The sequence below is a fragment of the Notamacropus eugenii genome, chromosome 4 (genome assembly GCF_028372415.1).
Source record: "Notamacropus eugenii isolate mMacEug1 chromosome 4, mMacEug1.pri_v2, whole genome shotgun sequence".
NCBI classification, from domain to species: domain Eukaryota; kingdom Metazoa; phylum Chordata; class Mammalia; order Diprotodontia; family Macropodidae; genus Notamacropus; species Notamacropus eugenii.
In genome coordinates, this window is record NC_092875.1 from 458642077 (window position 1) to 458655397 (window position 13321).

General features: G+C 38.9%; 1 protein-coding gene across 3 annotated transcripts in view; it reads left to right on the plus strand.

Annotated features, from left to right (window-relative positions):
- Positions 1 to 13321, plus strand: part of EDIL3 (EGF like repeats and discoidin domains 3) — a 603244-nt gene that overhangs the window by 259413 nt on the left and 330510 nt on the right. The gene's annotated exons all lie outside the window — the stretch shown is intronic.

The following is a 13321-nucleotide window of genomic DNA, read 5'->3' on the forward strand; positions in this document are numbered from 1 at the left end:
TAAGTGCTTAATAAATGCTTATTGATTCATTGTAGGTACACCATGACTTACATTCAAGTCAATCCTGTAAGACTGAAGGTTCAGTATTCAACAGAATGTATTGGAGCTATGTAGGAAATTTCAAAAGAATTCCAAATGGGGGAACTGAGGTACAGGAAGATTAACATATATGTACATATAATATAGGAAACAAAGGAACCCCTTTAGAATACACATACATGTGTAAAATATGCATGGATACACTTGTGTGTGTAGAAGATCAAATTAGAATAGTGTGCGGCATAACAGATGGCCATCTGACTGTGAAGTCACAGTGTCCTGCTACCACCCAGGATGTAAAATATTAGATTATTGTGAGGATAGGCACAGGGACAATCTTTGCTTGGTACCTTACTACCTAAAAATCACCTTGACAGTGAGTCAAACACAAGGCCAATAATCAGTGAGATCTATAAAGTAGATGCATTGTCTTTGTGAACTCGTTATTCTTCTTTAAACAACTTCTCTCATTGAGTACCCTTACTTTAGTGTGTTGCTGTCTAGACCATCTCTTCATGATACCCCTCATTATCCCCTTTCTGGGATTCCCACTGCTTACGTTTCTTGATACATTTTCAAATTGAACACCTTACTTAATATCAGTTATCTGAACAAAATTAATCTCTTCTCTCTGGGCTTTGCAGTGTTCCAAAGATGATCTAGTAATCTTTGACTTTGACTTAGGGTTTTGTTGTAGGTATGATTCTAAAATAAGTACAGAAGTGAGAATCCAGTCACTGGATTCAGATGGCTCAGGAGGAGAAAGGGAGGCTGGTGACCTTGCACAGACTTCCCTCACTCAAAACAAAGTCAAGGGCAAATCATGTCATCATCTCTTTGATGTCATGGCTCTCTTCAGAAAGGAAGAACAAACACAACCTGTGAGTAGACTGAGCTGCCTGAATAGGGACCCAGCTAGCTGGGAAACTCAATTCATCCTCTCTCTCAACCTCTTCCTCTCCCCTTCCTTCTCCTCTCCAAAAGAAGGTAAGTTTTGATGGCCGGAAGCTGCCCAGTTAACTTGAGGTTTACTCGCTAGATTTCTTTCTTCCTTTCTCTCTGTCTCTGTCTCTGTCTCTGTCTCTGTCTCTGTCTCTCTCTCTCTCTCTCTCTCTCTCTCTCTCTCTCTCTCTCTCTCTCTCTCTCTCTCTCTCTCTCTCTCTCTCCCCCCCCCCTTCTTGTCTTTCCTAAAACCTTATACCCACTGCACTCTGAAATCCATACATTCAACATCAACGGGTCCCTGCCCAAGCTCCACTCAGTGACTGTTTTATGGACACCCCTGGCTTAGAGTGAAAGTCTATAGTAACTGTTTCACTTTCAAACAACAACTCTCAGGTTCCTGAGACCCCTTCAAGCTTGATTAATTGATTTTTTGATCTCTTCATTTCTACTACTTCTTAAAGAGACCTATTCACTGAATGGAAATTACCTGAATTTAAGTGAGTACCTAAAATGGCCTTAGCCTAAAAGGCCAAAGTCTCCCATTGCATCCTGGGTCATCTCCAGTCATCCTGATAAATATCTGGTCACTGGATCCAGATGGCTCAGGAAGAGAAAGTAAAGTGGTGACCTTGTACAGCCCTCCCTCATTCAAAACAAAGTCAAGTACAAGTCATGTCATCATCTTGATGTCATGGTCTTCTTCAAAAATAAAGGATGAACACAACAACAACAGCAGTGAGATGGTAGAGTAGATAGAGTGCCGGACCTGGAGTCAGGAAGAGTTGTCGTCCCGAGTTCAAATCTGACCTCAAACACTCACTAGCTTTGTGGCTCTGGGCAAGTCACTTAACCCTATTTTCATCAGTTTTCTCATCTACAAAAATATGATGGAGAAGGGAATGGCAAATCCGTCTACTGTCTTTGCTGAGAAAACCCCAAATGGGGTCACAAAGAGTCAGATACAACTGAAAACTTTAATGACAGGAAAAAAAACGACTCTAATACCAGCACCCCTCTTTCTTTAGGTTTCTTTTGAGAATTAAACAAGGCAATGACAAGTAATTGAACATTTACTAAAGCAGATTCTCTTTTCTCACAGTGGTATGTAGTTTCTCTGAATGCTGCACACACCCACTGCCTCTACCATTAATGAGAGTTAAAGATCTTCCCCACCCATTAATAGGCCTCATGTGGAACCCATTAAGGGAGGCTTGATTAGGGGATGTTTGTTTCCTAAGAAGGCCCACACCTTTTGTTAATTGCGAATGAGATATTATGTCAGGACATACACACACACACACACACACACACACACACACACACACACGCACATGCACACGCACATGTGCACACACACACACTCACTGTCTGGGATAAGGTTTTTACTTTGGGGCTTACTTTTTGGAAGAAGGTTCATATGTCAGATGAGACTCTGGGTAGCAGTTAAGTAATACACAACACCCCCCACCCCCACCCCCACCCCCACCCCAAACACACACACACCCTGCCTTTGAAAACTCAGGTGTTGGTGCTTCTCTCTCTGGTACCTATGTATGTATGCATGTAATGGTTAGACAATTGTATCTATCTGTTGACCTGTGATGTATGTATTGCTTATGGTCAGACAGTTGGAAGCCTGTTGGTTTTTATTTCTCTGCTTGTATTTCCTCTGTTGGTATATGTGATTAAAGAAGATTATTGATCCCTCAAAAATTACTTTCCTTTTAGAAGAGCAGATCTAAGAACCTGTGCTAGCAAGCCATCCTGTATGTGTCAGGGTGCTTGCTACTATACTACCCCATCTCCATTTGAAATCATCTCTGGTCATTAGATCATCAGAGTATGACAACCCATGTGGTCTTGATATCCACAGCATCTGAGAGGCCCAGATCACATGCAGATGGGACCTTTTTATCCAGATGGATCCATCTCAAAGACCAGAAAACCATATCAAAGGAGCTGTCCCAAGGGCAGCTTTGTCTCCTACAGATAAATATCCATTTTGTGAGTAAAGGGAAAAAAGTTTTCCAGGGAAATATTGGTCTTAACATGGTTACTAATGACTGATAAAGGACCTTCCCTTCTCAGGTAGTTGAGCCTTCACATAGAACTGGAAGGGGTCTCAGAAATGACCCAATGCAATGCTTTCATTTTAGAGATAAGGAAATCTAATCCCAGGAAAGTTAAGTGATTTGTTCAATGTCACAGAGGTGGTAAATGGCACATCTAGAATTTGAAACCATGTTTTCGTGTAATAATTACTTATTATTTAGATTTATTCTTCACTACTTTTATATTTTGTTTTAACCTTAGAGGAATTAGTATTATATGAAGGTGTAAAACCATTGGGAAGAGAGATTGAATTGGAGCCTGGGAAAGTTGTTGGTTTAGTTTTTTCATTCCAGTTGAATTTTCATGGACTTGTCAAGTTATATCCCATTAATAGCTGCTCATTCTGCCTTTACATAAGATCACCCAGTAGAGTCAAGATCCACATTTGTAATGAAATTTTATCTAAATAAAATTATACCAGTTTCCTTTGTTTTTCAGAATATCCGCAAATATCTTTTTCAATTCAATGATATAATTATTAAATTTTGTGGATCCTTCTTTTGTGTGAAATTTTAAAATGGTTAAGATTTCATAGTAAAACTTTGTGCTTAAAGAAAAACCAATCCAAATAGCTGACTTCTGCACAAATGTAGTTAAAAAAAAAGATTAGTCTGGAAAACTTTTAAAAGCATTAATCAGGAGAAACTTCCCAGAATACTACTTTGTTCTAGTTAGGTCAGAAATATGGCAGAAGTTCAAAGTGAAATTGCCAGCAGCTCAATCATTTTGTAGATACTATAAAAGGGAAGCTAGAAGGGAGCTAACTGCCACATGCTTCTAATACTTACATAACCTCCCTTCCAAGCTTGTTTGGATGGCAGCACCAGTATAAAGTGTAAACCAGTACAGAATTGTAAGCTGTCATTGGTATTACTATGAAAACAAAGTTTTAATTTGGATTTTTTTTAAAAAAGAAGTAAGATTGGTAAAGGTTTCATCTGATTAATTTTCTCATTTATAATGAGAAAACTAGTGAAAAACTAATTTTACTTATAGAAAGTATTCAATTACATTAATTCAATGGCCTACTTTACATTTTGGAAATATGAAATCCCAGTCTTCTTTCCAAACACATAACCTTCAAATGTCTTGGGGAACTAATTGAATTGATGCACTTGTCCCCACAGTGCATGTTTCTCTGCTTCCTTACAATCTACAGCTCAAGATTTTAGACATATTATCTAAAAGAAAGAAAATTACCATTCCCAAGTTCATTTCAGTGCAGTTAAATGAACATTTAGAAATGTCTATTAAGTGCCATGTTTAGAGGATGCACCCACACACACATACACACACACAAACACACGGACTTGCTGTCACTCAAACAATAATAAATCTTTGTTGACTTGACTTGACCTATTGCAGAGAGAAGAGGAAGAAGATATCTTAGAATATCTTATGAATATAACACTGCATTCTTTGTAACACGCATGTAACACACATTGAATTCTGTAATGGGGAAAGACTTTAATTTTGAAAGGCCAAGGTCACCCAGTGCGTCCTGGGCCATGTCATCTCTATCTTGAATGACTCTGGAGAAGAGAGAGAGGCTGATAACTTTGTGTATCCCTACCTCACTTAAACCCAATTCACTTGCTAGTCAGGACATCATGCTAGTGATGTAACTGGTCCTCCTCCAGAATGAAGGATGAATCCTGTAGCACTAATCTCAATTACTGAAATGGATCTATGAGCTTACAGACTCACGAGTCCCTTCCAATGATGAAGGTCATATCTGAGTGCCTTGTCTATACTGTGCCACCTTTATCTGTGTCCATCCCAAATATTTGCCGTTTAAGATCCACTCAATGTTCTGGAGACCTCAATCACTTTCTATTAATATAGTAAGGGTGCCAGTGCAGCATTCTTCCCATTGACCTTCCATAGTTTCCTTAGGACTAGCCCATCTCCTTTCATACAGTTCTTTAATGGCATCCATTGCTCCTGTTCTTTTTCAAGTTACTTGCTGGTTATGTTGAAAGCTGCTCACATCAGCCATGCACCTTTCCACTGTCCTCTATGTAGAGGAAAAGTTAAAAAGAAAGCAAACTGAATAGATCTATTATTTTTCATGAGCAATTAATCTTGTTGACATTACTTATATGAAAATGCATAAAAAATGCCTGCAAAGCACGGTGTTGAATTCAGCTGTTCATTAATATCGATCAAAGTCTGTTCCCATTTTGTTGGGAGCTACTTAAAGATTACCTACGAAAGTATTACAGCCTCTATTGATTTTAAAACTCCCTGAAGCCTATTGTGTTTTAAAAGTGAGTTTACAAGCTTTTGCTTTTAAGAGTGATGTTTACAAAGTTTTATGTCTGCTCAACTGCTGTGAACCTTGAAGACTGTGAACCCAAAAAAGTAACATCTTTCACTTTGATTATCCTGACTGTACTGAACATTACAAGTTTCCTACAGATTTCTCTTCTAAGAATCAAATATAATGAGAATTTCTTGGAGAACATTGTTGATGGGGAAGAGAACTGAAATGGCACCTCATGTTTGTTTAAGTGTTACAAATTTTAAATGATGAGCAGATTTCCTATTCATTTTTCAAATCACTTTTTTCCTTTTCCTCCAATAAATTTCTACCCCCATGTCTCCTTGGGACATCGATATATGTATGACCTTGGGTTCTGGAAAGCTGTCTCAAGAGAGCATAAGCTCTGGAGGTTCCTACTTAGAAGTACATGGCTAAATTCTGACAAACCCATCACTAGAAATTTGGACACCAAGTGATGATTTTCCCCCTAAAACAAGTGATAATCATAACCTGATCAAGTACAGAGGTGTTGTACCTGCATCAGTGGAGAGATTACCTACAGTAATTGTCCATTGAATATTCCCAAATCAATGTCCTGATGCATCTTAACTCAACAAGTCCTAAAGAAAAATGCTATTTTCCCCCAAATTCTTCCTGCTTCCTAACTTTCCTATTCCTGCTGAGGGCACTACCATCCATCTAATCACAAGATATGAAATAGGGCAGTTATCCTTGACATTTCTTTCTCCCTCCTCCCCCATTTCTAATCATGTACAGTCATGTTGATTTTACTTTGACAAGATCTCACAAATATATCCCCTCTTCTCCATTCACACAAACTCCATCCTAGTTCTGGCCTTCCAAATACTCTTACCTAGGCTATTTCAATAGCATCCTCATTAGCCTGCCATTCCCAGTCTCTCCCCACCCCCCAGTCTCCACCAATTCAACCTCTACACAACTATCCAATTGCTATCACTAAAGCTATAATGAATCCAAAAGCATTTTATTAAGGAATTCCTAAGTTCTAGACACTGTAGAAACAAATGCAAAAATGAAATAGAACATGAGCTCAGCTCAAGCAGCTTACAACTTAGCCTGGGGAATCAATGTGTATATTCACACGTATATGCAGGTAATAGATACAGTATACATTTAGGGGGAAATGATACTAGAAGATGGAGAGGGGTGAATCAGGAAAGCCTGTACTTAGAAGCAGACACTTGAATTGAGGTTTTAAAGAAACTGATTCTAGAGCAGCGCTCAAGGGAGTGCCTTCCATAACAGGGCTAGGGGAGGGAAGCCAGGGGACAGGTGCATAGGTACAGAAACTGGATGTAGACTAGAGAAAGTGAGAGAAGACAGAAAAGGCGTGTTTGGCTGGATGGAAGAGGGCATAAAAGGGGGCAAAGTATGGATTTCATCATGATACGTCCTTGATCAAGACAGTTCAGTGCTTCCTTATTGTGTCAAGGGCAAATGTTTCTGATATTAGCATTTTTTTTTCACAATTCAGCAACCACCTATCTTCCCAGGCTTACTGCGTATTTTCCTGTTTCTTGTACTCTGTATTCCAGACAAACTGCCTACTTATTGGACATATGACTTTCCAACTCCTTCCCATCTGCATGCCTTTATGATGAATGTTCTTGTATCCTTGGAATGTGTTCCCTCCCCATTTCTACATCATATAACCCCTAGTTTCCTTCAAAGAGTAAATCAAACCTCTTCTGTCTTTTCTCCAGGCCTCAGTTTCCAGGACCTTCCCCTCAGAAATTACTTGTCTTTACTTTATATATTGATGTTTATCTGTCTTTAAATTATTTTCTCCTAATATAATGTCATCTCCTTCATGTCAAAGATTTTCTTTTCTTTTCTTTTCCTTTTCTATACTTGTATCCCCGACACCAGTCGCAGGACCTGTCACAGAACAGGTCCTTAATAAATGCTTCTCAGTGAATGAATGCATGCTAGATGTATACATCTTTTCTCCTAAATATTATCCTGATATTAAGATGTCTCCAAAGCTACCAATAGCTTATTATGACAGCTAAGGTGATTTGAAGCAATCTTAGCCTCACTTATTATAGACATTGTCAAGGAGGTAAAGAAATAAATGCCCACTGGTTTAGGAATAAATCCTATTCCCGGGGAGTTTTCCCCTGACCTTGGGATTAATATAAAGCCTGAATTTGATGATAAACTCACCTGTTTACCAGCATTTGCCTGACATAACTTCTTTTCACAAAATTCAAGGGAGGCGGCATTAAGAATGATGCAAAAAGGAGACAAAGATGTATTTCAGACTTGATTGACTTGACTTCCCTTATGTAGCTTCCTGGTCAGCAAAAGGCATAAGTCGCACACACTTTTACTCTAGGCCTCTCTGACTTTGTGGGTGCCTGGGAGCACACATGTCCTTCACCATTTCCTGTCCTGCTGTCCAGATTTGTCTCTATAAGGAAATGAAAAGCTCTGTGTTGAGAAATTATGTACCACTATATCCTTGTTGCATGTCTTTGCTTCATTAAGACATTTTGTTAAATACTCAATGACTCAACAGTTCTTCATTTAATTATAACATAAACTTTGAAATATGAAAATGCTATGTTAGAACTCCAAACCCTTTGAATTTTTAGAAAGAAAGGAAGCTGTGGGGCACAGACACCTAGCAATGTACAGTAGTAGACATAAGATCCCAAATCCATGGAGAAATGGACAAACTGTACAAAAGGCATGTTGGGCTAAATCTTATATTACTGAAACCAAAGCTAATGAGTCTTCATAACATCCTCATTATCATCATCATCCATTACTATCATCATCATCAAGCATTTTTAGTCTGTTACTCTGTGTCAGGCACTGTGCTAAGTGTTGGAAATACAAAGAAAGGCAAAAACTCGGCTCCTGTTCTCAAGGGCTTGGATTTAAATGGGAAAGAATATGCAATAACTATATATGCTCTATTCACACATACATATACTCACATACAATCACTACTTTCCATTCACTGTCAAACACAACAACAGTCTATCTGTATAGTAATCTCAAAAGAAAGTAATCTGAAAGGGAGGGAACTAGGGGATGGTGAGAAAGGTACCTTGCAGAAGGTAGGTGTTGAGAAGAATCTTGAAGGAGAGAAAGAAAGAAAAACGGAAAGACAAAACTACCATAATTTCATAATTCCTTCCTACAACATGTAAAAAGGAGACCAGCAGAAGGAGGTAGAGGATGACAAAAAGCAAAGCAAAGCAAAACAAACTCCTTGCTGAGGAATGTAGCCCATAGACGTCTCCTAGCTCAGGAACCAGGTCTGCTGAATCATGCAAAGGAAACCCACACCAGGATCTACCCAGGGAACTTTTAGACCAATAACAGTGTCATTCTGACTACAAACTCAGAGCTCAGAGGCCTGTGTTGTTCTAAGACAAATATTACGGTATGTCCTTAATTGGAAGAATCCATGTAGACCACTCTAGCATAGACTTCTTTGTGTGATAAGTCAATACTCTATCTTCATTCCCAGAGTAATGGTCAGATCAGGTGAATATAATATAAAGTGACTCCATAGCAGATGAAACAGGATATACTTGAGTACATATTTGCCAAGGAACTAAGATACCTGCATTTGTTACGAAAGATTACACATGCTAATAGCGTATCACTTCTAGTTTGCTGTTGTAACTAACTCTTTACTTTGGAGTAAACAATGTCAATTAGAGTGAAAATACTGTGGCAATATAATGAGTCCAAAGCACTTGGTAGAATGAGTAGCTCAGTGAGCACAAAATCTACCCAGCAGCTTTTAATTATAAAAATTGTCTGGCATCTAGATATAAATTACTATCAACCGTTGCTATTATAACTTCCATTGCTTTTAATCCTATTTAAATTTTAAAGCTGGAGAAATCCTGTGATGGCAGGATCATAGAATTATAGCTGGAAGAGACCTTACATTCCATTTGGTTTAAACCCACCCCCTCAATCTTCATTAAGAAACCAGAGGCACTGCTAGGTTAAATAACTTTCCTGCATCATTACATTGCTAGTTAATGGAAAACAGAATTCATATCCAAATTCCTTTTGGACTTCCAGTGTATTTCTTTTTCATTATTATTTTTAACTACATCACATTGTCTTCTTTTTTTTTTTCTATCTTTTCAGATATATCACTACATTTTAATATAGACATCTAAAGTCACATTAGGAAAACATTTTACTGAAATGTATTATTTTTCACTACAATAAATACACTAGAAATACAGAATGACAAGTAAAAATATTGAAAATGACAGAAAATTCAAATGGTGAAATAAACTCAACCTAATTGATGATGTATCTGTAAATGCAAATCTGGTTCATTATGTTCATAATGTTTGGTGTTTAAGGATTTTTAAGCTAGTTTTCCTTCATTCTATATTTATGCTTGTATGTCTCTAGAGAGGAGAGTTATGTTACCTTTAAAAGGAAATTAGATGGTTAATCTGGTGGCCTATGGAGGGTCAGTCTCATCATGGGGGATGAAAAGAGATTTATAGAGATCTACAAGAAGGAACAGGGACAACCTTGAAAATGATGAATAGAAACATAGCATTGTTACTTGGGATTTTCATATGTGCATGCTGAACTTTTCCAACCTGTTATGTTGTATGCTCTTGGAGGGCAAGGGATATGACTTCCATTTATTTTTTTCTCTTTCTCTCTTTTCATATCTTCTTACCCTTCATTTCTAACATGTTTGTTGGAAGGAAGGATTTGTAGATGGATGGATGGTAAAATGGGATTTGGTTTTCTGTGTTAAGATGACACCACATTACTGAGAGTAAATCAAAATTTAACACATTGAGAGCCCAGAACTATCTGTCTCTGTCATTCACACACACACATATATGTATATAAATATATATATATATATATACATGCAGATATATACATGTACTGTATATGTATGTATATATAATTTCATTAAATATTTCTCAATCACATGTAAAAATAATCATTTTTTTATTTTGAGCTCCAAATTCTTTCCCTTCCTTCCACAACTTAGACCTCCTTGAAAAGGCAAGCAATTTAATATTGATTATACATGTGAAATCATTTATCATGACTTTTCAAAAAGACCTGATCATTGAACAGGACCTGAAATAAGATGACCTGGTGTCCAGCCCCTTCTCTGACAGCAACTATTCAACTATATGACTTCTGGCATCTCTAATTTGGTGTTACCCTTTAAATAATATATCCTTGCCTTTGCCACTTTTTCAAATCTCCAATATGACCTCAGTAAGACTACCATCATTCATTCATTCAGTCAGTCAGTCAGTAAGCATTTATTAAGAGCCTTCTACTTGCCAGGTACTGTGCTAATCTCTCAGGAAACAAAAAAGGGCAAAAGATGGTTCCTGTTCTTAAGGAGCGCACAGTCTAATGAGAGACAACATCCAAACTACAATATACAAATAAGATATGCACAAAATAATTGGAAATATTTGGCAGAGTGAAGGCATTGAGAGAATAGGAAAATATTCCTCTAGAAAGTAAGATTTTTTAGCTGAGACTTGAAGGAATCCAGGGAAGCCAGGTGGTAGATATGGGGAGGGAGGGAATTCCAGACCTGAGAGATGGACAATGAAAATACTCAGAATTGGTAGTTATACCTTGTGCAAGAAATAGTAATGTCACTGGATCACTGAGTACCTGGTGGTGAATGGGGAAGAGTTGGTAGCATAAAGTATGAGAAGACTGGAAAAGTAAGGAGGTCAGGTTTTGAAGGACTTTGAACCAAACAGAGGACACAGATGACTATTCATTTTATAGTGCAGGTGGTAGGGAGTCACTGGAGTTTATTGAATAGTGGGGGTGATGCAGTCAAACCTATACTTTAGGAAAACCATTTTGGTAGTTGAATAGACAGTGGACTGGAGTAAGGGAGATGTTTGAGGTGGAGACCAAACAGTAAAACATTATAATGACCAAGGATTAAGGCCTGTACCAGGGTGTTGGCAGTGTCAGAGATGAGAAGACATATGTAACAATTGTTATGAAGATAAAATTGACAGGTCTTAGCAACAGATTGGATATGAAGGGGTGATAGTGGAAAGTTGAGAATGTGTGTCTTTATGCATGTGTTCATCCTTCGTTGCCAAAGAAGACCACGCCATCAGAGAAATGATGTCATGACTCACACTTGACTTTGTTTTGAGTGAGGGTGGGCTGTGCAGGTCACCAGCCTCACTTCTCCTCCCGAGCCATCTGAATCCAGTGACCAGATATTCATCAGGAAACTGGAGATGACCCAGGATGAGGCAATTGGGGTTAAGTGACTTGCCCAAGGTCACACAGTTAGTGGGTGTCAAGTGTCTGAGGTGAGATTTGAGCTCAGGTCCTCCTGACTCCTGCATTGGTGTTCTATCCACTGTACCACCTAGCTGCCCTAGAAAGCTGAGAATTACACCTAGGTTCTGAGCCTGGATGACCAGAAGTTTGATTTTACCCTCACCAACAAAAGGGAAATTACTAAGAAGTTAGGAATTGCAGGGGTAGGAATGTGGAAAGAAAATGTGTTAAGTTTGGGACATGTTGGGTTTAAGATATCTATGGGTCGTCAAATTTCAGATGTCCCACACACAGTTGGCAATGAGAGCATGGAAGTTAGAGTGAGATTATGACCAGATTAGTAGATTTGAGAATCATAAGTATAGAGATAATAATAGATTCTGTGGAAGTATTCAATCTCTTATTTAATAAAGTCTTTTATCTTCTCCTAGTTACTATGAAAGTTTAAAGATCTTCTCCACCCATTAATGGACCTGCCCATTAAGGAAAGCTTGATTAGGGGAGGTCCACACCTTTTGTTAATTTTCTAATGAGGCACTGGTTCTCAAGGGTTGTGATGCCCTCTGGCTCTTAAAAATGTATAAATACTGTGAGATGAGCTTTCACTTTGGGGCTTACTGATTGGAAGTGTTTGTTTGGCCGATAAGACTTTGGGCAGCCAGTAAGGAGACCCCTGGCTTTGAAAACCCAGATGTTGGTATCTCTCTCTGGCAACTACGTATATATGTAATGGTCAGACAGATGGATCTGTCTGTTGATCTACGATGTATGTATTGCTTATGTCAGACAGCTACAAGCACTGTCTGTTGATCTGTATTTCTCTGTATTTTCTCTGAAGTTCAGGGTGCTGACTTTTTCCCCTGAACTAAGCGATTCATATATATGTGCTTAATTAAAGTGATTGTTGACCCCCTCAAAAGTTGAGTTTCCTTTTAGAAATACAGATATAAAAACCCATGATAGCAGGCCCTCCTGTTTATATCAGGGTGCTTGCTTTTACATTTTGGCATAGTCACAGCAGGATCTGCAAAGTAAAAGAAATTATGGGATTTTGTGGGACTGGGATAATTGTCTTTTGTTTCTCAATTGTGGTGGCTATAGTTCTGTGGAGTCCTGGGAGGTGGGGATGGCCAGAGCCAGAGCTCAAGTGGATTAGCCTAGTTCCTGACTGTACTGGAGGAGTGAATGCCCTGAAAATGTGTTGTATTCAGAATCCAGACAAGAGAGGCTAAAGTTTGGAATGAAGTCTTGGATCAGGAGTGGAAAACTGCCAGTGTCCCAACCTTGGAGAGGTGAGCTGTGGAATGGGAGTGGAAGTTGGAACAGAGAGCTACCTGTGTGCAGACCCAGGTGGGAGTTGGTATCAGCTGGCTCCTGCTTGAGGAGGAGGAACCCAGGAGCTCAGAGCTCAGCCCTGGGGCAAGATGAGGACATCGAATGTGCTTTTTTTTGCAGCATTCTCCTTGGACAGCTTGGGACCCAGGAGGTGGAGTTGTCTGTGGTATGGGGGGAAAGTGCCCTGTACCCCCAAGGACCACACCCGGATGGCTTTGTTGTCCAGCTGCCCCTCAGAATTTGGAAGCAGGGGCTAGAGCATTGTTGAGACTGAGACTTGGCTTGCTA